This window comes from Drosophila nasuta, chromosome 3 (genome assembly GCF_023558535.2).
Source record: "Drosophila nasuta strain 15112-1781.00 chromosome 3, ASM2355853v1, whole genome shotgun sequence".
Classification (NCBI taxonomy): domain Eukaryota; kingdom Metazoa; phylum Arthropoda; class Insecta; order Diptera; family Drosophilidae; genus Drosophila; species Drosophila nasuta.
Window position 1 is genome coordinate 5338029 of NC_083457.1, and position 26510 is coordinate 5364538.

A 26510-nucleotide genomic window follows, 5' to 3' on the forward strand; every position below is an offset into this window, starting at 1 on the left:
ATACGTGTTGGCATCGCATTGTAGTAAACGAAATCGATAACATATGTTGCAGCTCTTGAACAATGTAAATGTGGCTGATTTTAATGCGATTTCTGCTCATGTACTTAACTATTTTGTTCTACTCAATTGCCGGCCAATTGACTATGGCAAGCAGACAGCAAACTTGCAACACGAAACTAGGAAGTGCTCACATGCTCCTAGTTACTGCTCAATGGCTGCCAGATTTCCTAGCTCAACGGCAGGCAGGCAGGCAGACAGACAGACAGACAGATAGACAGACACACACACACACACACAGAGGCAGAGCACAGTCAGAGAGAAGACAATAACCCAAATGCAACTGCCAATATTACTTAGTTACATCAGCCAAGTTTCCCACTCACAGACCACACGAGAACACACAAACTCACAGACACATCGAATGTGGATCAAGCTGAATAGAATAGAATAGAATTGAACGAATCGAAGCACCGTAGAGCTAACGACATAAACGACATACGTGCTGTGCGGCAGATTGGCAGATTGGCTGAAATGGCACAAAAGGCAAAACTTTAGCCCAGTAGTGGGGAGAGAGAGAGAGAGAGACAGTAGAGAATGCCGTCAAAAAGTAAATATGCAACAAACAATGATATTATGCAACTTGCAACTTAAAGTGCACAGCGTCGATGCAGAGCAGAGCAGAGCAGCTCAGCAACAATGGACCCCAAAATCCGATTAATGCAGCTGCTGCACAAGATTGGGAGAGGACGGGAGGGAAGGGGAGTTTGGCTCTCCTCTTCACTAAATACAATGAATCGCTTCAACACACAGAAACACACACACACACACACACACGGAAAAACGATCAGAGAGAAATATACATACATGGCACATGGCACATGGCCAATAAACAAAAGGACAAATGCGACGCATCGCGCCGCCCCAGAGCCAATCAATCGCTATGGTACCCCAGAGAGTAGCTTTTGGGGACACAAACGGTGTTATGCTGCAGTTGTGTGTGTGTGTGTGTGTGTGTGTGTGTGTGTGTGTGTGTGTGTGTGTGTGTGTGTGTGTGTGTGCTGTGCGATGTAGTGGCTAAAGGCGACTGAACGCAACCTGACACGCGACCAGTTCAATGCACGTTTCCCTCGCATAGGTCAAACCCCAAGCAAAGTAATAGATTTAGTCAGACAGCAAAAACTGGGAACACAAAACTGATGAATGAACTGCAGAACAACAGTGAAGAGTAATATGTTAGATACTCATATTTCATGCACAATAAGTGTTGAAATATATCTCGCTATAAAATACTTAAAATATTTCATAAATCAATTCACAATATACAGCTTAATTATTATGTTTGTATTTAAATATGTTGGATTATCCCTATTCAACCATGAAAAATACCATTTCATTTTATACATTAGCATATTTGTGTTTCTACAAATTGGTCACACTGCGTTTGATCTTCGTGGCGTTGAGTCAAAAATGTTGACTCAATATTAAATAGATAAATCAATGCACAAAACACAGCTGGCTAATTATTTTATGTGTATGCTAGAATATCCCTATTCAACCATGAAAAATACCATTTCATTTTATACATTAGTATACTTGTGTTTCTACAAATTGGTCACACTTTGCGTTTGATCTCCAACGAATATATGTACTTATGGTGTGATGTTAAGTCAAAATGAAAAGGATAAACTATATTTAAATATATAATGAATATAACAAAATAATTGTATATATATATTAGTTTAAAAAGTAATATTATATTTGCAACACAATAAACTTAATTACACTTACTTTCAATTGCGAATATACAAAAGCATTAAAAGCCATTGAAATAGAGGACAAATAAAGGACGCAAAATTAAAGCTTTATTCGCGGACCAATAGATCAAAGTGCTTGTTTGCATGTGCAATAAATACATGAAACACAGCAAGCAACTCCTGCGGGAGTGCAGTTACAGTTGGAGGCGAGCGGATCCGTTGGTTTAATTCAATTACATAAACCAGCCAGCGAGCGTTTGAAAACTTTAATTTGTATGCAAAGTCAATGCAAAGCGGGCAGCTTGTTGCAGAATCGTTGCAGGCGGCGTCCTTGTTGTTGCTGTTTCCCAATGTTTCGATGTCGCTGTGGCTGACACTGTGGTGAATGTCGTTGCTGTCAGGTCCTTGGGCACTCAGGCGCCTAATCCTTTGAAATTGCCACACAAACAGCAACAGCAACAACAGCAACGGAACAACAACAAACACTGAAGCTAACCCAAACACACAAATGCCAATAGCAAATGGCAATGCCAATATATGAATACAGTGACGCAGCTTGATATTAAGCATACGCCGCGTGGCCCGCTTGAGATCGTAAATAAGCAGACAAAGAACATAAAATGTAATGCGTAAATGCGCGTGAATATTGCATAAACGAATTACAAATGTTAACTGCTTGCCATTTGCTGTTGCTACTTAAATTAGTTTAAAAGCCAAATACAGCTGCAGATACACAAATAATATTCGCGCATCAAAATTGTAGTAGCAGCAGAAACAGCAACAGCAGCTGGAATCCCACTGCCATTGGCCAAAAAATTATTTTTCTCATTTCCGTGGTGTGCACAAAATATTTTTGCGATTTCCGCCACCCGGTCGCAACCTCCTCCTCCTCCTCCCCCTGCTGGCAGCTGGTAAAGCGTCGCAGCGCGAAACATAAATACAATTGAAATAAACGCGTGTCGCGCATATTGCACATTGTACAGCGTTGTATTTATTTGCTATGAACATGGATGGCAACAGAACAGCAAAGGGGTTGACAATTTGTCAGCCTCCCATTTAGCCAGTTAGGCCATAAGCCCTCCAGACCATGAAAATGTGCTGTGAAAATTTGTTATGCGCTGCATTAAATTCATGTGCAACACCAACACCAGCACGCAACAACACAGCAGCAGCACATGCCGAAATGACTGCAAATATATATAACAATAAAATAGAACTCTGAGGCAATAGTATGGGTGTGTAGGAGATCGAAGTTTAGATACTCTAAAAACTTATTTTTTATTTTATAAAATATTCCATATTTTAAGAAATAGGAGTACATAAGTATTCAATTTTCTTGATTATTGAATTGAAGCTTAAAATCATGCTTAAAAAGAAAGAGCTAAGGAAATTGTACGAGTTTGCAGAAGATCAAGCTTTGAATGCTTTAAAAGTATCTTTGTAACGATTTGTATTTAAATATTATTCTTTATTAAAATATAGTATACATTGAATTGTGTTGCTTTATTTAAAAAGGCTTATTCAATCTACTTCTTTTTCTTCCTTATATAATACTAGTGCATATAGAATGATAAAAAAATCAGCTTAATCAAGGCTCACTAAGGGAAGCAAATAAAATCGAAGTTTATAAGGGGAATATAAAGATATTTTAAAAGTATAATAATAAATAAAAACAAAATATCAAATTGGGTTGATCTGTTAAGCAACCTTGTTAAATCCAATTGAAATCTATCTTGAAATTTAATCTGATTTTATAGTATGCAGAATGATGGAATTATCAATTGCGAAATTTTTCAACTCACTTTAAAGTCAGCCTTCTGAAAAGTTGTGTTCCTCAGCCAAGTTGATGTGTGAGTCAAGTAAGCTTTGTAAGTTAGCATTACAAGCAGTGCAAAAGGCAAAAGCGTTGAAGCAATGAAATGAATTTGCACGCCCTCATAAATATTTTACATATGCATATTGGCCAACACCCCCCTTCCACGCAAACACGCACACACACACACACACACACACACACACACACTGAACCTGAACCACTGCGAGGCAGCACAGGACCTGCTTACGCAAAAAGTTAGAGAGTCAAGGACAGACGTGGCTATATTGAGCGAACCCTATCGCATTAAATCCTCCAACACTTGGGTTGGAGATAAATCGCGTAAGGCAGCCGTCTGGAGTTGTGGGCAGCAGGCCCCACCAGCTACCGAGGTCATGGCCCAAAACGGCTTTATCCGTGCCAAGGTACAGGGTCTGTACATCTACAGTTGCTATCTTGCCCCGTCACTCAGCCAGGCGGACTACAACAGCATACTCGACAAGCTGGTCAACGATGCGAGAAGTAAAACCCCGTGCATCATTGCTGGAGACTTCAATGCTTGGGCGACCGAATGGGGAAGCACATGCACCAACTCAAGAGGTAGGGCAGTCCTGGACTCTGTTGCTCTACTAGATGTAGTACTCCTAAATCGGGGGGGGGGGTGCAAACACATTCAGTAGAGGAACGGCAGGTTCAGTGATTGATCTGACCTTTGTGAGTAGCTCACTAGCCCCGAGAGCCTCCTGGAGTCTTAGCAGTGAATACACCCATAGTGACCACCAAGCCATAGTTACCGAAATCCACGGACGCCCCTACCCCTCGGTACCCAACAGGCCAATCCGATACAGAGCAGAAACGTTCGATAAAGAGATTTTCGAATCCATGCTCCATGGACTGGAGGTCAACGGCTCGGCAGCAAACAGCACGAGGCAGCTCATGTCCAGGCTAACCCAGGCATGCGATGCATCAATGCGTAAAGCAGGACGAGGTACTAAGCACCAACCTGTATACTGGTGGAACCAGGATATCGCCAAGGCCCGCAAGGATTGCTTTCAGGCACGACGAAGGTACCAGAGGACCCTTACACTTGGATCGCACAGAGCAGACGCCCATCACCAGGCACTGCGGGAAAAAAGGCGCGTACTGAAATCGCTAATTAAAAGCAGCAAGAGGAAGCTGTTCCTAGAGCTTTGCGACGAAGCCGACGCCGACCCCTGGGGTTCAGCCTACAAGCTGGCTATGAAAAAAACTCCACGCGTTCAGACCAGCCTGCCCATCATGCCCAGAATTATTGGCGAAAACAGTAACACACCTATTCCCGAGCCAGCCGAGATCGATATATGGGTTGACTACCGATTCGACGTTCGCCCAAGTGACAGAGGATGAAGTCCTGTCGGCAGCACGTTTGATTAAGCCAGGGAAAGCTCCAGGCCCAGACGGAATACCGAGTGCAGTGGCTAGAAAGGCCCTCGAGATCCAACCAAGATGTTTTGCCTCCACCTTTAGCAAATGCATGCTGGAAGGAGTGTTTCCTAATGTCTGGAAGAGACAGGACCTGGTCCTAATACCAAAAGGGAACAAGCCACCTGAAGACCCTTCCGGGTACAGACCCATTTGTCTGCTCGACTCGGTAGGCAAGGCTCTCGAGAGAGTAATCTGCACGCGACTCAATGCAGAGATTGACAGAGTTGGGGGTCTCTCCGAGTCGCAGTTTGGCTTCCGGAAGGCCCGATCAACAAGGCACGCAATCCAGGAGGTGACGGACCTGGCAAAAAAGGCCATAGAAGGCAAACGCTGGCTGTGGGGAAAAGAGTACTGCCTGGTAGTAACCCTAGACGTCAGGAATGCGTTCAATTCAGCGAACTGGGACAAGATTATGCAAAGTCTGAACAACCTGAGCATAAACCCACACCTGACAGGCATAATAGGAAGCTACCTAAATGGCAGAATTCTTCGCTACCAAACCAGTGAAGGAACGAAAACGTACGAAGTCACAGGAGGAGTCCCACAGGGGATCGGTCCTCGGCCCGACCCTCTGGAATCTCATGTACGATGGGATTCTACGGCTGAGACTTCCACCAGGCGTGAAAATGATCGGGTTTGCGGACGATGTGGCGATCGTGGCAGTAGGCAAACACCTACGTGATCTGGAGATAGCCACCAACAGGGCAATTGTACAGGCCCAAGAATGGCTAACCAATGCAGGATTGAGCCTAGCAGAGCACAAAACGGAGGCGGTACTCATAAGCTCGAGGAAGACCGTGGAAACCGCGAACCTCACGGTAGGTCGTACAGTCATAACTTCCCGACCGTACATCAAGTACCTGGGGGTTATACTCGACCACAGATTGTCCTTCAAGGTACATCTGAAGCTAGCAGCCGACAAGGCATCAGTGGCATGTTCTGCATTGGCCCGCATAATGCCAAATACTAGAGGTCCGAAGGAGTTGCGCCGCAGACTCATCAGTGGTGTAGTGCGTTCGATAACCACATACGCAGCATCAATCTGGGTAGGTGCAATCGAATGCAGGACGTACACAAGGGATATACAAGCGGTATACAGGACGTGCGCGCTCAGAATCACAAGTGCGTTTCGCACTGTGTCGGGCCAAGCCGCCGAAGTACTGGCAGGGCTGATGCCCTTCGATATCCACGTCCGAGAACTCGTGCTGAACAGTAACACCCACAGCGGAAGCAGAGCAGCGAACAGGCAGATTTCCCCCTAAGCGAGTGGCAGCGCAGGTGGAGTTCATCCAACAAAGGCGCATGGACGCGTACCCTCATCCCAGGAGTGAGTGAGTGGGTGAACAGGAAACACGGACAGGTGAACTACTACCTGACGCAACTTCTGAGCGGACACGGCTGTTTTAAAGACTACCTCTTCCGTTTTGGGCATGAGGCAGACCCACTCTGTCCCAGATGCGGGATAGGGTACCCGGAAGACGCTGAGCACGTGTTTTTTTAACTGTCCGAGATTCAGAACAGAGCGTGAAAGAGTGGAACGGAAGTATGGGGAACCGGTGACGCCATCGAATTTGGTATACCACATGCTGGCAAACATGGACAACTGGGAGGCTGCAGATGAAATGGCGAACGTAGTCATGAAGGAGCTACGGCGGGAAGAAAGATCCCGGAGAAATGAAGACGGGCGATAAGGCCATACTCTCCGCCGAAGTAATACTTAACGGTCGTTCCGGCGGAGAAGTAGACAGGAGTTTAAACAGGCATAGTCCTGGTTTCGCAGGGGCCACTTGTACGTACCGCGGTGCGTCAACGTCCTTGTTTAAAAAACACACACGCATTCACTCACACGCATATGTATTGTCTCCACCACGGACTCCAATTGTAAGCTGCCTACAAATGTGAAGATGTTAGCTGCTGGCACGTGAAATGAATGCATATATAATACTCACACACACACACACACAGAAGCACGCGCACATTGCGAATGCTGATACACATGCACACACATGCACACTCGCATACACAAAAGCGCGCTGCAAATTATTGTGACATAAAGTGCTTTGACAGCGACACCCAACGCCAAGCAACGAGCCCCTGCAACTGAGACTCCGACTGAGGCTGAGGCTGATGCTGACATTTAAGCTGTTGTTGCTGCTGCTGTTGGTGCTGCTGCTGCTGTTGCTGTTGCTGACATTCATGCGCAAAATAATTCACAGCATACGTTGAGGGTGGCTGCCATTGGAAATTCAAATGCTGAGCTCTTTAGTCGTATGATTAGTCCCGCACTCGTATGCATATGACATATTTAAGTGGGTTATGTAACGCGCTCAGTGCGAGCACATTTTTGCTCATTAAAGCGGGCAAGACTGCAGCAGGCACGAAGGCAGCAGACGGGTCACACAGAGAAGCTCATAAGTTGCCAGTTAATGTAAGTTATGCATATGATTACATCATATACATTTCCCGCCGACTTTCTACTTACATATATGTATGTACGATATGTACATATACTTTTACTTATACAAGATTTTTTTTATTTAAGCGCCTTAACTTCAGGCCATATATATTGTCGGTATTAAAAATAAATTGCGTCTCAATGAAATTCAACATAAAGCTGCGAATTCAGTTTCCATAATTTTTCTTTTTCCCTGTGTCACTTACACAGCATAAATGAAGCAAGTGAAATTGATGTAATCAGTCGAGTGATGGAATAAAAAATGACCTGTTTCCAGAGTGGATGCCACTCAAAAAATATATTTTATTGCGAGGCCAGCTTTATGCGATAAGCATTAACTTTAACTTTAATTTAATCGCATTTACCACTTACAGGGTATTAACGAAATGCCAGTGAAATGCCAGAATTTGAACAGCATTCACTCAGTGGCTTATTATGAATGTTGCACGTGTATATTTAATTAAAAACTGACAGTTTTACTTAATTAGTTGCTGCTTGTACAGGAAATTTGCCCCCCAGCGGACAACTGATGTTCTTTCGGCAAACGAAATTTAAGCTTAAACACGATTTCATCTTTCGAAATTAGCTGTCAATGAGTAAATTCTCGTGTCTCTTGTGTGCTTGTCTTGCTTGTATTGTAGTTTGCATTAATTTATGGTAATTGCAAATGATATTTGGCACTTCATTTAAGTTTTGAATCATCCTTTGCCTCTCGGGTATACTTTCGACATGAGTTTTATTTACTAAATATTCGTGTGCCTAAAACCTTTTAATTTAAGTCTGACAATTATCGTCTAAGCCTCGACTATAGCATCTTATACCATCTTATGCAATAAAGCTTAGCTCTATCCGAGTTTCTTTAACTAGAACTGGAACTGCACTTTCCTGGCTTGTCTTGAGTTTCGGCTTGCAGGCTAATAAGCTCAACACTTCTGCATATTTCGTTAAGCTCCACTTAAAATCCGAGTCGAAAATCAGCAGCAACAACAACAACTGCCTGGGAAAACTGTCAAGGAAAACACTTTAGCGTTGCCGTTGTTTTGCCTCTGGGGAACGCTTTGCTGTTTGCTGTTTTTTCCTGTTTTCTCTTGTTATTTCTTTCACTTTGCCTTATCCAAAAGTAATTATTTTCCATTAAACGTAATAATGATGCCAAGAGACTGATAACAGCCAGCCGGATCTGTCGGCATTTTGCGCTGTGTTGCGCTGAGTTGTGTTGGAAATTAAATTATGCCGTTTGTTTTTCCTCCTCTCCGCATTTGTAACAGACGCCGCTGGCACGGACAATCCGCAGTTGTGTTTTTATTCCTGGGGGCTAACTTTGTCACCTCGAACAACTTGTGACAGCAATACAACCAACAAACCAGCAAAACCAAAAAAAAAAAAAAACAGAGTAAAGGAAAAAAGAATATCACAAAAAATGGGAGTACTCCACGGGAACAACAATTGCTACTCGGCCTCTCGTCGAGGTTTGTTAAGCGCAGCCATAAAACGGCTCAGTACACTTGATCGACGCCACAAATGACTTTGGCTAGGGTTGCCACTCTCACGCGACTCTCACGCCCCTAGACTCCGTCCCTCCTCCGCCCTCCTCAATGACATCCTACACAGTCTAGGCCTGGGCCAAGTGTACGCCTCGCTGGTTTCCTATGCGTTTATCAAAAGCATACATAATATCTACGATATTCTCTCTACCGTTCCCATTTCTATGCCCTGCACATTATAACAAATTTCTCGCTTGCATAAGCAACACACACACACTCGTTCAAACAACAAATATGAGTATGTACTTGACTTAGAGATGAGCACGTGAGTGTGAAATTTGCAGTGTTGTCTAAACGGAAGCAAAACATGTTTATTTTTCCTATCTGTCAAAGGTAAATATAACGATTTTTATTAAGAGATAAGAATAGATAAATATAATCATATTGTAATGTCTGATCGAAAGCGAAACATATTTAATTTTACATGACTTTATTTGAAGAGTGAAATAAATATTTATTGACTGTGAAAAGTAATATTTATTTGAATAGTGTTATTTGATTTGTTTGAAAGTGTATTTTATAAATATTTAATAATTGTGATAGGAAAAATGTTGTATTTTCTTCACTTTATTTGAATAGAAAAATATAGATATTTTTACTTCGTTATTTTGAAATTGTTCTTATACTTTACCTATTCTTATTATGGGAAAAATAGACTTCAAATTCAAGCTCTCTTCTTAGTTTACTGTATTCTAGAATATAATTATTTAATTGTTTTTCTTTGTTTTTAATTTTAATTTGGCAAATAGTTGGGAAAAAGAAACTCACGAGCTCATCTCCAATAAAGATGTAAAGCATAAAGCGCTGGGTATGCGAACAGCCGCTATATCACTGCATAACAAATGTCCGACCTAAGCTACACACATTCACACACACACACACACACACACACACATGGGGAAAAGCGTGATGGCGGCAGTCCATAAAAATGGAACGGAACTGCAAGTAAATTAACAGGCAGGGCATATGAAGGCGGCACAAAGCTGGCAAAACATGAGTAGGAAAAAGGGTATAGAAGAGTTCGGGATGTGTGTTGGCAGTGTTGTACAGAGCTGCGCCTTGTTTTACATAATCAACCCCTACAACACACACACACATATGTGCAAAGTATGTATATGTGTGTGTGTTGGCTACTTAAGTTACACAATGACATTTTTCAATGTGTCAGAATTTTATTGTTGCAACTTGGGGCATTGTTGTTGACAACTGACATCTTTCTTTCTGCAACTGACAGAGCGTCATGGTTGCTTTTGCTTTTCTGCAACTGCAGCTGCTGCTTCTTCTTCTATGTACTGTCTCAGTTGCTTACCCTGTCTCTGCCTCCCTCCCACTTGTTCTTCTTTTTCTTCTGTTCGTTGTGTTTTGTAGCTTCCGAGTCCGAAGCGTAGCGTAGCTGTTGCTATTGCTGTTGCTGTTGCTGCTGCTGCTGTTTTTGCTGTTTTGTCTTGAAATGTTGACAACTGTTTTGCCACTTTTGCCGTAATTGAAAAAAAGTATTCAATATTGTGTGCTTGCTATCTGCAAAGTAATATTCTGAATACAACATATCCATGCAGATATTTTGCATATAACATGGGAATGGGTTCAAGGCTGGTGATGTGTTTCAAAACTTGCAACTAACTGAAATATTTATTTTACTATTTAAGAAACTTGTTACTTATCACCTTATCACCTATTAACTAAAGTAGTCAACTTATTTCAAATTATGAAGTTTCATTTAGAGTAAATAGAAAGAAATTACTTAACTCCACGAAATGCAAATTCAAGAAGGAATATCTAATTCATAAATGCTCCTTAATAAATCGCATATGAGAAAGGAAATACCTTCACACTCATAGTAAAGAGCTAAGTTGGCATACTATTTTCAATTGAGCGCTAATATTATCTATTGGATTGCATTTATTTGCTGCACACACAATAGAAATAATCTGCATGGCACAGAGCTCGCTGTTGTATTTCCCCCAAAAATGTTGGAAATATCAAAGGAAAACTCGAATTTGCAAAAAGTAGCTGCAATTGCATTGCATAGATAAGAATGCTGAGTGAAGTTGAAGTTCCAGAGCTATAAGCAGTGCATTACTATTCGCGCATTCATAAATATAACACCACGCCCCCATCTCTTTCTCTTGCCTCCTTCTTATTGTTGCGTTCGCGCTGAAACTGCGAGCCAACTAAAGCAATTTACAGTTCCTAAAACAGGAGGCAGACTGAGGCATGCAACTGACCTGCAGAGAGGAGGAAGAAGAGAGACAGAGGCAGAGGCAGAGACTGGCAGCCAAACCAAACAAATGGAAAAAATTCAAATTATCTGCAAGGCAAAATAAAGGGAAAAGGCAGCAGCTACAACAACAGCAACAGCAACAACAAGAACAACGCGAAGTGTGTGCCAAAGTTGAGTTCTTTGCACACATTCTGGCACTTGAACATTTTTCTTATTGTACTCCGACCAAAGGAGCCAGAGCCGAGTCTGGTTTTGTAGCAGGCACAGTTGAGTTGTGTTGAGTTAAGGGGAATAGAGAGCGGGGGACTGTTGGAATTTTTGGTAGAACCAAATTGTGCGCGCTGTTCTCTAACGTGTTTGGCTTAAGTTGGCTTGGTTTTCTGGTCTCGGTTGGGTTTGGGTTGGGTTTAGGTTTTACTGTTTGTCTTCTGCAACGGTCCGCGGGCCATTTTTGGCGTTTTATTTGCATGCCAAAAGGCAAAAAATACACACACACACGCACGCAAGCACACACGCATACATATACAGAGAGAAGCTAAGTGAAAAAGTGATTCTGCGTTATGCTTTTCATTCTTATTCTTCTGCAAAGTCAGGCAACTTACTTTTGGGGCTGCTTAATGCATGAGAGCAAATGAAAAATGAACTTAATACACTTGCAAACTACACGGAACTCGGTTCGGGTAATTGCACGCTGATTTACAAAATGGCCAACACACAACAACACACACACACACACACTTGACTATTAGCGTGCTTAAAGCTTAAACTTTTAGCTCAGCTTAAAGGCTATGGTAGAAGAGCCGTAAAATGTTTTGCTGTTTTTTGGCCTGCTTGCGGCTTTACGGTCAACTTTGAGCCAAAACCCCAACTCCAACCCCTTCTAGTTGGGAAAAAGTTGACAGCTGGCATTTGCAACAGTTTAACAGTTAAACAAAATGTCAAGAGCACAAACATATTGAAATGTAAGCAATGTGCCAGTTGCTTCCGCTTCTGCTTTTCTGTCTCCTTTTATCATACTATCTCTCTTTCTCTCTCTCCCTCTCTCGCTCTCTGGTCAGACGAATGGTTCTACCCTTTCTGGTTAACCCCATAAAGCTATGTGGCTTTTGACAGTGTGCAACACAATCTGACAATTTATTCATTGTGCTCCACATTTCAGCTTAATCCATTAATGGTTCCAACTACAAAGCGTTGACTAATGGCTCTAGCGATTCTCGTTTTTTTCTCATACTCCTTTTCTTTATTTTTTTCGGACGAATTGAAATTTTCGCAAACTCTGAGGAATATAATACTTTGAACTGTTGCAAGTAATCTTTGGATTGCTTTTCGTTTTAATTTGTCAGTACAAAAAAAAATGTGCAATCATTTGATTACAATTTACTTGATCTTTTTTGTAAACATATTGGATACTTGATTTGACTTTTAGAAAACCAAATGGTTAAATAAAATGTATTTGCATTTTTCGCAGTTCAACATGTCAAAATAAATGCACGTAATTGAAATTTTTATTCAGAATAATAATGTTTGCTTTATCACGCGCTTCTTCGAAGAAAAAAGGCATTGCGTGCTTTTAGGGGCAACTGAACTGTTCGAGAATATGGCTTCTTCGCATTGTTTAACTGTTTATTAATCTTTGATTGTGTAAGCCCTTCACTTAAATCATCTATGTATTGACTTCATGTTTGCTTTGTTTTCATGCGAATCTGTCTGCTTTTAGGGGCAACCGGAGTGAAATTTCATTGCAGTTGCCTGCAATTTTGCTAGTTGCTGTTGCTGTTGCAGTTGAGTGGAATTTGAAATTATCGCTTAGCTTGGCTGACAGCTAATGCACTTAAAACTTCACAAATGTCTTGTCAATGTTTAAATGTTTCGACTGTGGCGGCAATTGCAATAGTCACGCCCAGAGCCCAGCGCTGCAGCGCCCAAAACGACAGCGTCAACGACTTGAGTGCAAAATTCAATTAACTTGCTTAAGAAGAACACACACACACATCCACACTTTTGAAGCATGCATATGCATGTGGACGTATGTAAGTGTGTATGTGTGTGTGTGTGTGTGTGTGTGAGCTATCAATTTCATGTCCAATCAAGCAGGCAGCCATGCAGCAGTAGCAGCTGCAAATGAAACTGGTGCATTGCATTGCCTCGTAAAAGCCATGTGGATTGCCCAAAACCCCAGCCACTTAAGCAGATGTCAACTTCATTTTGCATATACCATCTGCCACTTGCCACATGACACATGCCACACGCCACTCGCCCACATACCGATGATGCCGTTACCGTCGTTGCTGCTGCACTTAAAGCTACACAGCCAAAAAGTCTTCGCTTCCCTCGCGACCCAATCAATCGAAGCAGCTGCGGCTTGACTTGTGGCTGTATCTGTAACTGCGGCTAATTGTTTTAACCGCACATTGTTTATTTATTATGCGAGTCCGAGCAAGCGCAAACAGCATGTACACACACACACACATGCACATCAACAAGGAACATACTCAAAGTCTAATTAAAGCGCTATGCATATTAAATTAGACGACGCCCAGCATCGCAGTCGGTGGCAGCAACGCCGCAGTCAGCGTCACTGTGGTTGCATCTGTTCAGTGGTTGCCTCATGTCATTGCCAAATGGCCTGTCAAATAAGAAAACAGTTTGTCCAAATGTTACCGTTGCGACAACAACCCAACAAAGTTTGACATTTTATGATGGGACCACAGTTACAGTGGCCTCCCAGCACAATTCCAACCACCATCATCAACTCAACTGAGCCACCCTCAACCCCTCAGCCCACCAACCCACCAGGCAACAAAACCCATCACCACACACAGCCCTTTTGCCTGTCAATTACATCAAAATTGTGAATTGTTCTCGTTATGCATTTGACATTTTCGAGTCAATATAAAACGAAAATAACTCACGCACATGCACACAGCATGTTTTGAGGAAGGGGTCGAGACAATCAACTATGGCACACAATAGTCGAACATACCTTTCTTTTTTTGTTGTTGGTTGCCATAAATAAATAATCAATGAATTTATACCTTTTGCCATCCATTCGTAGTACAAATCGACGTATACGTAATATGCAGTACAATTTATTTGCCCTGCAGATGAAAGAGTAATTTGATTTTGTCGTGATTTATCTGGGACTTCACCAGCTGGACACTTGATAATATATGAGCGTAATAGCAAGCAAGTTTTTCTAATACAATAATATGAAAATAAAAGTGATTGTGTTTAATAAAAAAGGCAAACGTAAGTCAAGTGTATTCTTAAATGATCGAGTGAATAAATAAAATAATCGAGAAGTATATCATGCAATTTATTTATTAGCAGCATTCTGCTTTGTCGATTGTAATTTGAAATAAATGAATTGCAGGTGTGAATTGACTTCAACTCAAATACTTATTGAAAAGGCATCTAAAATTCTATGTGGTTGGTTGTTATTCTCACCTTAAGAATTTATGTCAATTGCGCATTGATTTACCTTGCTTTTATATTATTTATTTATTTATTTATTGCTTTTGCTCATTGCCTAATATCGTGACTAGAAAGAAAACTAGTTTTGATTTTTCGATAGGCTAGCGTGACCACACGGCATTGCAGTTTGAGAAAGCATTTAGAACTTCAATAAATAAGAGTGCAAAGGTGGAGATAGAGGTGAATAGATAAGAGAAAAACGAACAACAACCCAAATAAAGTCGAAATGCACGGCAAGAAAATTCCTCGTTCACATAAATTGCCAAACCGAAAACAGAGCAAAACAAAAAACAAACAGAATAAAATGACTAGTGGTGAGAAGGACAAGCAGAGGGAGAAGTAGAAGGAGCAGCTGGAGAACTCGGTGAGTGAGTGGTTTGGGTCTGGGGCAGCAGCTAACAAAACGAAGGCACTGCAGAAACTCGTGTTAACTACACATTTGGGTATTTGTGTATTAACACTTTGGCAGTTAGAGGAACAACTGAAGAGCAGCAGGAGCAGCAGGAGCAGAAGAACAGAATAGGACAGGACAGGACAGGACCCCGTGAACATCATGGCGAGGCAACGGCAATGGGGAATGCTATTCTTGCTCTGCTCTGCGTCCAGGCTAAAGTTTAATTGGCTAGTTTAATTGTCAGCAAATGAAAAAATACTAAAATAGAAAAATAGATGGAAAAAAAAAACAAAGAAATTTAATCAAGCAAGGAACAATTGCTGCACACACACACACACACACAGAGATGGACGAACACAGAGATTCATATAAATAAAAAGTGCAAACGTTTATTGGATTTAACGAGCTCTCCGTGTAGTCGCATATGTAGCATGTGGTGCAGAGTGCAAAGGGGTGACATGAAAGCACTTTTAGCGTTACCAACGATGGCAGCTTAATTTAAATGTCACCTGCACTAAACAAATACCTGTGCAAAGGATCGCACACAGAGCGAACAAGCGAACGAGCGACCGACCCAACCCAGTCGAGAGTAGAGCGATGATATTGTTAGTGACACTCTTTCAGCATTAAGTGTGTACATGACAAATATCCACACACACATGGACATGCACGTAAAAAGACACAGACAAATGCAGACAGACAACTAGATTGGCTGCACTTCAAAAGCCACTCAACATATCAACCAGGTCCAAATTGTAGTTGGCTATATGGGTTGGCAGCTGCTTAAATATTTTGATGAAATTAAAATAAATACAATTGAAACGAACGACGAAGGACATTTGATCTGATGTCGCATACTCGAATCTGTATCAATAAGACCAACACAGAGAGAGAGAGAGCGAACATTATAATGCCAATAAAAATAAATTATTTCAAAGTCCAGCCAGCATCGTTTGTAATCCTCAGTCATTCCTTCTCCTCTCGACAGTCTCTCTATTTATTATGTATATTGTGTGGGTAATGGGCCGCGTCTTGTGGCTCATATCATTATGCATCATTAAGTTGATGGCCCGAAAGTACACTGAGAACTGAGAACGAGGGGACACACACTTCGATTTTATAGCCAAGTTCAGGCCAGGCCAGACTCAGACTCTCACTCAGATTCTGGCCATATGTCCCATCGTTTTGAGCGCCTTCTGTGGGCGCTATTAAACGCATATTACTCATCGAACCATATTTTTGTCGCCTTCGGTTCGATTGCAAATTACATAAAGGACATCATACGGTTTTATGTGCAACTCAGCGCAAAGCTAATAACTTGATAGTTAGCCTGTCTGCGCAATGATAAGAACACAACCATGACGTAACACACCAAACTTAACCATTTTTATAACATACTAAATTATTGGTAATTAAATGCGACATGACGTAAACTAATTGATTTTTCGTGTTTTTGTTGAAAGTGTACACGAATGAACACTTTTGATACTGCCTATATTTCAACATAATTGATTCAAAGCAAGTCAGAAAGCTTCAATCGAGTGTACTCGACTGTGAGATACCCGCTAAACATTTTTAATAAAGACAAAACAATGCGAAGGCATTACGATCTTTAAAACTTAACAAATCAATATATCGACAGAATACTAAAATATACAAAATTCTGTTTTGGTATATTATCGTAGTCTAGTATTCAATAATTTACGGTATATCAAAAATTTTAGTTTAAAAATATAATTTATAATTCTTATTATTGCAACACTTTATTAGAATAAAAAGCAATACATTCAGAACTGAATAAGTTTTAACGTGCTAAAAGAAAAACTAATTAATTTAGGTTTGTATACTTTAGCAAATTCAAAAACAACAAAAAATCGAACATTTTATACAAAAAACTCATCAAAATAGTAAAACTTACCACAACACAAATGATCATTACGTATAACTTACTACGTTAACTACGTAATGTAAATTATCTAAGATATTCCAACTAAATTGATACAAAAATAAGTCAACATAACATTTTATTACAATAATCTAAAAAAAGTAATTGAATTATACATAGAAAAATGTCAAGAATAATTGAAGTTTTTGTTCTTAAGCAGATTGGGAAGAAAAGGAAAATAAAGTTGCTAAACCTCAAGAATGCAGAAAAATGTAATACAAGTACAATTCGAAATAAACGCAAACTTGCCACGGAAACGTAAATCGTCTCAGTAAGACAAATTACTTAGTTGCTAAAGTGCAACTACATTTGACACATCTCCCAAGCGGTTGGCAAGTTAACGTAAGTGCTTACGTCATAGTGTGCACAACTGTACTTTGTTGCTGCTGCTGCTAGTTAGCAAGTGTTTTGCTGCTGCTGCTGTTTTACTTTTTTTCCATCAAGCTATAACTTTCCATCTTTGCGTCAAGTTTTTGGCACATTTGTTTGACAAATTGTTTTGTTTGCGCCGTCGGACGTCACCAATCGATAGAGACACACACACACACACACACACACTGTGACAATATACTGCAAAAGTCAGCGTATATATTACGATAGATATGGACTTGTCGGGTATGGGCAATATAAACACAACAGCGGGTAACCGTAACCGTAACCGTAACAGGACACACCCAGAAAAAACGAAAATGAAAACGAAAAAAAAAACTAACTAAGCAAAGTAGTTGTCACAGCAACCGAGCATTTTGTGAGCTTACGCTGTCAGCTAAATAAATATAAATAAAATTCTATATAGCGCATAGTGAATATTGGGGCTTACATAAGTATGCAGTAAACCATGGCTGGCGTACCATAGTCGTGTATTCCTCGTATATATATTAGATTGACTACAATTTCAATTTCTTTATTTTCCTCTTTTTCTCTTCCAGGTAAGTCGCAATCGATGTTTGAAGCTTCTAAGACGCTTGCTCGTTTGGTTATAAAATCAAAGTACGTACTTCTTTTTTGACACCAACTCGCGGCCATACATACACATACACATACGCACACATACTCAAGCAAACACACACACAGTGCCAACAATGGCGCTATTAGAGACGTCTGAGGTAGTGAGATGAAATCAATAAAGTCAAACGTATCCTGCTGATAGCTGTTTAATGTTTACAATATGTCTTTATTTCTTTTTCTTTCTCTCCACTTCTCAATTCGCTTCGGTTCTCTTCCCTTACCGTCCCTCCCCCTTTCTCGCCCACTGCCAAGATACTTTTGCCTTTGACTTTACCTTGAGGCCAGTCGCCTGAGCAGTCGTTGCCATTGGCAATTCTCAGTCCTTGCATTGGTCCTTTCAGCTATGCAAAACGGTTTGATAATACCCAGCGTTATGGTCTTGCCCAGCAGCTGCAGTTGTTATGATAGCAATATTCCAAAGAATGGGGGTAGTGGGGGCTATGGGAATATGTGGAATAAGCGAGGCGGCGACCCCATCGGGGTCTCTATAATGCCAAACAATTTAGTGCAGTAGCTGCTGGTGTCGCCTGACAAAGGTAACCTCCATTATCCGATTTGCATTTAGGTTTAGGTTGAATGCGCTCAAATGTGCAATTCAATTTAAGCAAACAAACAGTCCGAGGGGGAGCAGGGTGCGGCGGCAATGCGGGGGTGCAACAGCAGCAGTAACAGTAACAGTAGCTAACTCTGAGTTTCGGCATGCAGTTAACCAGAAAAGCAGCGCAAAAAGCAGCTTAGCTCCAGGGGCCAACTGCAGAGAGCAAGAGGGAGGGCAAAGGGGAGAGAGGGATCCGAACAGCAGCAGCAGCAGAAACAACAACCAAAAAGGGTCGCATAAAAAATTCAAAGTCAGTGAAACGCAACTTAAGCTTTTTTACACTGGTTACCAAGTGCAGGGGAGGGAACAGAATGGAAAACCGGAGTGGGGCTAACACAAAATCGGGATAAACACACATGTACAACAGCACACACACACACATACATACAGCGAGTCTGGAGTAAGAGGCGGAAAAGCGAAGCAGGATGTTGGCACATAAGCAAAGTAGATTAAACACCGCAAAACAGGCGCTCAATGAGTCACATGCAAAATGCCAGCACACAAAGTTGAGATTTTCTCTCCTCTTTTTTTTTTTTTTTTTTTTTGTTTTTGTTTTGGCTGTTTTCCTCTTTTTCCTCTGTTTTTGGTATTTTATTTTGAAGCCATCAAAGCCGACAAAGTGCGCTTAAAAATGTCAAAACAAACGAGTCAACGGTTCATCTGTATAAAGAGTGAACGAGTGTGGACAGAAGGAAGAGTTCTATGTGGACAACCGCAATGTGCAAACAGTTGGAAAATGATTTCAGCAGCAGTTTGTGCAGAACTTTTGTCCAAAAAAAATGCACAAACTAACTTTGTTGCACACAAATATTTAAATTATTTCTAAATCGCAAATAAGCTTGGACTTTATTTTAAATATGATACGTGGCAGAAAGAGAGAGAGAGAGAGAGAGAGAGAGAGAGAGAGACAGAGAGAGGGACAGAGAGAGAGAGAGCGAGTGAGTGCATAAAGAAGTGCTTTGCTCGTTTTTAATTATAATGCATAACAGTTGAAATCATGTACAATTGGCAAGATTAAAGGCTTAAAAGTGATTTGATTATGCATTTTAAATGAAATTATCGCAAAAGCAATGTTCAAATAGTATCAATCATGTCAAAGGCCAAGCATAGAGGAATTGGCTTCTTCTTTAATAATTCAGTAAAGCCTCAATTACTTTCCTTTTGCATTCCAATCGCTGTGGGATTTGTTGTGCGTTCAATATTCAAATTGAATTTGTGCGCTTGACACTTGTTTAATAATACATGAGAGCAACTAATCTTTACGGTAACGAGCATAAATTTGCTGCTCTAGCACACAATGTGATTATTGGGGTTATGCAATTTATAGATGGATGGCAAATATTTGTGTAAACGCCATAACAATTATTATTGACTATAATCAAAATTCAACATTCGGTATGCATGCAGTGCGAATTAAGCAATTGTCTGCCTACGCAGATACATATAAATATTAAATATGCATTAGCTTGGTTCACTTGGCTTCCCCACAAACACACGCACACACACACACTCGCAGACTCCATAAAATTTGCAGCGTGCGCCCATTTGTATGCTATACTTTTTATTTCATAATGCTCCCTTGCACAACCTCAACCCTAACCTCAACCTCAGGCTCAGCCTCAGCCTCAGTCTCAGCCTCTGCTTCAACCTTAGACTGAGCCACGTGGCGCCGCAATGTGTTAAATTTTTACAGTTGAATTTGTTATGCGCCTTTCTCTCTCTCTCCCACTCTCTCTTTATATGTGTATGTGCTGAGTAAATTTGAATTTGATTGAATAGCATGTGACACAACGGCGCCCAGCTCGAGGCTGCTCCTTTTTACCTGACCCTCTCTCGCATCCTTTTGATGCTCCACCCTGCATGTCCCTTTTTCTCCTCACCCACACGCAAGTGCTCGCTGCTTTCACCTTTTCGTCGATTTCGTCTGCAGTTTAGATAACGTTGAACGGTGCGCATCATTTGGCGCCCAGTGCTTCACTGCTTACTTTGCCACACGTCTTGTGGAAAGGCGCATTGCGTCTCATCTTGTCAAATGGTTTTGTATAGATTCTGTCCCTGCCAAACTTCCTCCGCCGTTCCTCGACGAACAACACTAACCCAGGGCAGCCTTTGTGAGTTTTTGTGACAGCTTGTTAGACGTGGCGTGTATTCTAGTTTGCCACGGGAAAGGGATGCGAATGCTGAGGATGAAGTTGGAGATGGGGATGGGAATGGGGATAGGGATGGGGATGCAGATGGCGACGACGGGGAAGTGGCACTGGCAAAGCATTGTGCAGCAAACTGACAACGATGAATGTAAGCGATTTATTTTATGATTTATTGCTTACACTCATTGTATTCGCAGCCATGGATTTACTATACATACACAACAGTCATATGTATCTATATAACTAAGTGCGTCGCATGTCGTTTGTAGGCGTCGCTGTTTATGAATATATATACTCGGAATTTGTTTGTCACATTGTTAACACTTGCAAATCATTTGGCAATTGCGATTTTCCATGCGGAAATCCATTAAAACAACAAACAGAGAAAAACATGTTTTCATTAACGATCGAACCTCACTTTAAGTCCTTACACACAAAACTCTTTTAATTCAAAGTATAGAAAAACATTTCAACTGTTGTTCTTTTTTTACTTGCACACTAAACTGTTGTCGTCAAATCCAATTAATTTATAGCACTTATTTAAAAGAAAGTATACAAAATACTTTACTATAACAATGAATATTCCCTCTGTAAAATGCTGACAAAAAATAGAAACACAAGACTGAATGAAACATTTAAAAATTTAAATTCAATCAAGTGTCAAATTAGTGCGGATTTTTAATTTAAGCGTCCCTTTTTTTTATTGCCATTTCGCTCATAAATAAAACATGCACCTGCCACTCAATTAGGAACCCTGTTTGCAGACTATGAACCCAAATGGACTTAGGCGGTGGGGGCGTGAGGTGCAGTGTGTGGGCGTGGCACTGCCGAAGTGCCAAGAGTTACAAATCAAAATGTATAAAACATGCAATTTGTTTGCCAAAAGTCACGCGTAGCTTACGACCCAAACTTCTCCAGGGACAAAAGCAAGAGAGAGAGAGAGAGAGACATAGAGAGAGACTGAATCGAGTTTGAGATAGATGCAGAGATATGGATAGAAGGAGAGACCGAGTATTTGACAGTGTAGAACCCATCAAACTTTATGCAAATGAAGTGTTAAAGTTAGTGAAAAGTGCAAAAGTTAACTAAAAGAGAAGTACGCATTTTGTCTTGCTTTGACTCACTCAACCTGGGTGTGATGTTATTTCGATTTGGTATCCATCACAACCTCCTTGAGTGAGCGATAGCAGGATAGAATATCCACTAAGCTAATCAACCGCGAATTATGCAACAAAACTTTTACCAAAAACATTTAAATTTTAAGTAAAGATTGCTTAAGACAAAATACCTTTTACAAAATTAATTTAGAATTAAAAAGAACTTTAATGTAATGATATTATAAATTAAATTAAACAAGAATAATTGTTTGTTCAGAAGCTATATTGAAAATGAATTCTAGAGGAAAAGAAGTATGTGAATAAACAAATTAGAAGTTAATAATATAATGATATATACTTTAAAATAACATAAAAATCACAAACAATAAATCTTCAAATTTCTATAAATATATATTTAGAGGATTATATTTTGGTAATAATGGAATTATCTTAAATGGAAATGTGATTTTATATAACGAACGCTTAAGTGTTTACTCAATCTTACTAATGGAATCAAATCTCGAGTTGCTACTATAATCGCAAGTACTCCACAGTAAAATGTTTTCGAAACTCACAGTTGCTCATTCTTGCCATCGAATTGCCAGTTTCATCTCAGGCTCAACGTCGGCAAAGGCCTCGGGACAAAAGTCAAACTGCGTATGCATAATAAAATTTTGAAATGCCAATTTAATAATGCTTAATGGCAAAAATCATTTTTGGTAATAAATTTATAAGCACATCCCAAGCAATATGACGAGGCTGCGTTCGTGCTTCCTTCCCCTGCTCATGGCCTCCTCGTCTCTGTGGCTGTCTGTGACTGTTTGTGTGTGTGTGTGCCCTTGGGGCAAGCACTCAAGTTGAAGCTGTAGCATACTTCTAGGCAGTGGCAAAGAGTCTTGTGGCAAATATTTACCTTTTGGGGGCATGTGAAAATAACATTTGCAATTTTAAACACTTGAGACTTGTCGCCAGCTGCTTGGTAATTTTTCAGCACCATCAATACTCATGTGTGTGCGGGTGTGGGTGTCTGGGTATGAGTGTCTGTCATTTTTGGCTCACACTAATGACAATTTTCATTTCTATACTCATTTTTTTGTTGTTGTTTTTGGCTGGTTATTACTCTTGTGGCTACATTGTGATTATTTATTAATTAAATTTGCCATGAGACAGCAGCTAAAGCAAATTCGTTTGTTTTTGTCGTGTGTGTGCTTGTGTTTGTGTGTTGGGTTTTGTGGCTTTTGGCTTTGTGTTCTGGGCTTATGGTTTGCCATGGTGCATACTATGTTCAGTCCACACACACACACACGCACACACAATACATAGCTCTGGCCTATTATTTGTCGACTTAGACCTGAGACCTAAGCTTTGCTGCGTATGAGTATTTTTTAAAGCATTTTATGGACTTTATTCATACCCTTTTCGTTTATTTTCTGCTCTTTTTTTCCACCTTTGGGTCTTGGGTCCTTCTGGCCAGCACCTAAATATTTTATGTGCCCACTTGGTAGCTCAAGCGTAATTATCTCCTGTCGTTTCTGGACAGTTGCGAGTTATGTACGACGGAGAAGCCAGGTGTTCAGCTCCCAGCTCCAGGCTCCCAGTTGGCTAAAGCTGCGATAAATTCTAGTTAAAGCGCTTCTAAACAGAACTTAAAGGATAAACATTACTACACTAAGAATATGTCAGCTAAATTATGCTAGTTAATGTACTGCATTCTTAATAATTTACAGCAAATTTGACAACTTTTTCTCTCTCGAATATATCTCAATTTGAATACACTTTTCATGGAAGTAATAATACCGTTGAATCTATGTTGACCCTTTTTTTTTTGGTATCGAGAAATCAAAAGCCGTCGTCTGCCTCTCTTCGGTTGCCCGAATGTCAACATTATGCCAATCTCTGACAGCCTATCTCAGTCATGTCACAAAGTATCCCGCACACGTATTTTTGATTAAAATTGCAGGTTGTGAGGTGTGTGCGCCATGTGAGTGATGTGTGTGTAAGTGTGCGAATGTGTGTAACAACTGCTGCCTGGTTTGGTTGTCTGGCAGCAACGATTTGTTCGCCCTTCGTTACCAATTGATTGAATTGAGCACATCGAGCCATGAAATGTTTGCCCGACGGCTAACAACTAAATCACCGTTGGCAGCTTTTGCATGTTTTTTCAGTCTAAGGAAAACGTCAGCCAAGTCATTGCCTTCCAAAAAAGCAAAAACTCTTAAAATGTTATTTGAATATACAATTGTATGCAACTAGAGGATACCACGTATTTGCCAGTAATACGATTTATTTTAAAGGTCCTAAAATTATATTATATTATACTTTATATGTTGCTGCATATAGAATATATTTAGACGTTTTTTATGAGAGAACAACATTCATAAATATTGGACTTAGTGTCTTATTCTGTTTTAAGTCAAGTTAAAGCTTCAACTACCTACTGAGGCTCAAGAATGTAGAGTATTGTGGAAGATGGCGTAATAGAAAATGCCACTGGCCGCTCTGTTGCAAGCGAAGACAACTATAGCATCGGTGGCAATGGTGGCATCCGTGGCATCGGTGGCGTTGACTGCGGCGCATTTTGCAATTTTTCCCCGAATCGCATAGATTTTTCTTCTTGCCGGAGAGTAAGAGACAATTTCGTGCACATTTTCGCTGGGATTTTTTCCTATAAACTTCCGTCGAAAGTTTCTCTGGGGTTTTTTATTTTCATTTTCATTTTATTCTTATGCTTTTGGTTTTTGGTTTTGTTGTCAGACAGCTATCGAAAAAGTTTTGTGCAATGTTTGCCCATGAGCGTAGCGAACTAACAAAATGAGTTTATTTTTTGCTTAATTTCGCACAAATTAAAAACGTCGATTCCGGCTCAGTAACGGCTCCAAAAATATCACGAGAATTGAAAAAAATGCGCAAAAAGAATATAAGAAAAAGTTGAAGATGCGTGCGTTTGCCTGGAAACAGCAATTTTTCGTCGTCGCCGTGGCGAAAACTTTTTAACAGCACTGTATGCTGGCTATAAATACTCCCAGCACATGTATGTGTGTGTGTGTGTACTGTGTAGGTGTGTGTTTGTGTAAATTACATCATTTTTGTTATTAAGACTTTTGCTATATATCGTATGGCCATTTCTTAAAAGTCAATTTCAAGAACTGAACATGGCTTATAAGACATTCAATGAGTTGGCAAAGTCTTTATTCCTTATGTCTAGACTTAAAAAAAAGTGTAAAGTGAGCCGATTTCTAGGAAGTCAACAATGATTCGAATTACGATATTCGGTTTATTGTATTTATATTTTAATGAGTAAAATATGATATATTCATTTACAATTTTTACAATTTGTTGAAAAAAAATAGTTTTAGATAGAAAAGTGCCTCAATTTTAAATTGCTTTTAAATTATAGAAGTGTCAATGAGTTAATTAGATTTTAGAAACAATTTGAAAGATAATCAAAAACAATAATCAAAATCCAATATTGGAGCATTAAACCTACAAAATTAAAGTACAGTTGCATACACATTTTTAATAAAAGAAAAACAAAATTAACATACTGAAAAATACTATATATACTATATTAAGTATATCGATATACTTTACTTTTAAAATATTACCATAGAGAATAAAAAATATACCAAATAATCAACAATAATTGAGTCAATAGTCACAGCAATTGAGACCCTACTGCAGTCGCCGTTTTTTGCCATATACAATTATTTCTTAAAATCCTTCTTAAATTTGAATGTGTATTACAAATCGAGACTCAAAAGGACGCTTTCTATTCAATTATTTTCGATTTGTGGAAGTGGAAGTCAGCGTACAACTGCTTTAAAAAAAAAAACTGTATACATATATTATAGTCTCTGAGATGCAGTGTTTCATACAGACAGACAGACGGACATGATTATATCGTCTTGGCTATTGGCGCTGATCTAGAATAAATGTACTTTGTGGAGTCAGAGATTACACATTCTATTCGATACTTACTTATCCTAGAGGCACAATGTAATGATGATGGTATAGGGTATAAAAATGTCATCCGCAAGATCTATTAAAAAAAACTTCGCTTGAAAAAAAACAACTCAACGGTGATTTGTATTGTTATTGTTATATATATTTAATGTATAAGTTACTTGTTACTGTTGTTCATCTTAAGCCCCTGAATAGGTGGCACTAAACCAGTTTCAATAATTATATACTAGCAACAAAGAATATATAAATTTGTAAAGATATTAATTATAATATGACTTTGCCTTGAATTCGTTGCCATGATGAAAATAATAAAAACAGTTGCAAATTCTCTACTGCAGTTGTAGTACATAGCAACATATTATCCTTGCCCCTTTCACATAGCTCAGCCTATGAAATGTAGCAAATGGAGTCGCGCAGCCATTTGGCTAATTGTTCGGTTTGTTTTACGTGTAAGGCAACAAATTGGCCAAAACACACGTTTGCCAACAGCCAAGCACAGCACAGTTGTCGTACTAGACGTCGAGGTAGTTGTGACTCCCATTGGCAATGACGTGTCCTCAGTATGGCCTCTCGTTTGCAGTTAGCGAGGCGGGTTCATAATAATTTAAATGCTCGGCACACAAAGTGACATGG

The 26510-nt window shown here is 40.1% G+C and overlaps 1 protein-coding gene and 2 long non-coding RNA genes across 6 annotated transcripts in view; 2 read left to right on the forward strand and 1 right to left on the reverse strand.

Moving 5' to 3' along the window:
- Positions 1-26510, forward strand: part of LOC132789586 (matrix metalloproteinase-2) — a 95804-nt gene that overhangs the window by 63206 nt on the left and 6088 nt on the right.
- On the forward strand, positions 17857-22833 carry LOC132789598 (uncharacterized). The gene is made up of 3 exons (XR_009632722.1): positions 17857-17888; positions 17994-18054; positions 22334-22833. It is a non-coding gene; the product is annotated as an uncharacterized LOC132789598 (long non-coding RNA).
- LOC132789597 (uncharacterized) lies at positions 22648-23670 on the reverse strand. Of its 4 annotated transcripts, none has more exons than XR_009632720.1 (4): positions 23579-23670; positions 23329-23522; positions 22828-23272; positions 22653-22731 (listed from the first exon to the last, which is right to left on the reverse strand). It is a non-coding gene; the product is annotated as an uncharacterized LOC132789597 (long non-coding RNA). The 4 variants fall into 4 exon arrangements; XR_009632721.1 differs by having other exon boundaries at positions 22657-22752; XR_009632719.1 differs by having other exon boundaries at positions 22648-23272.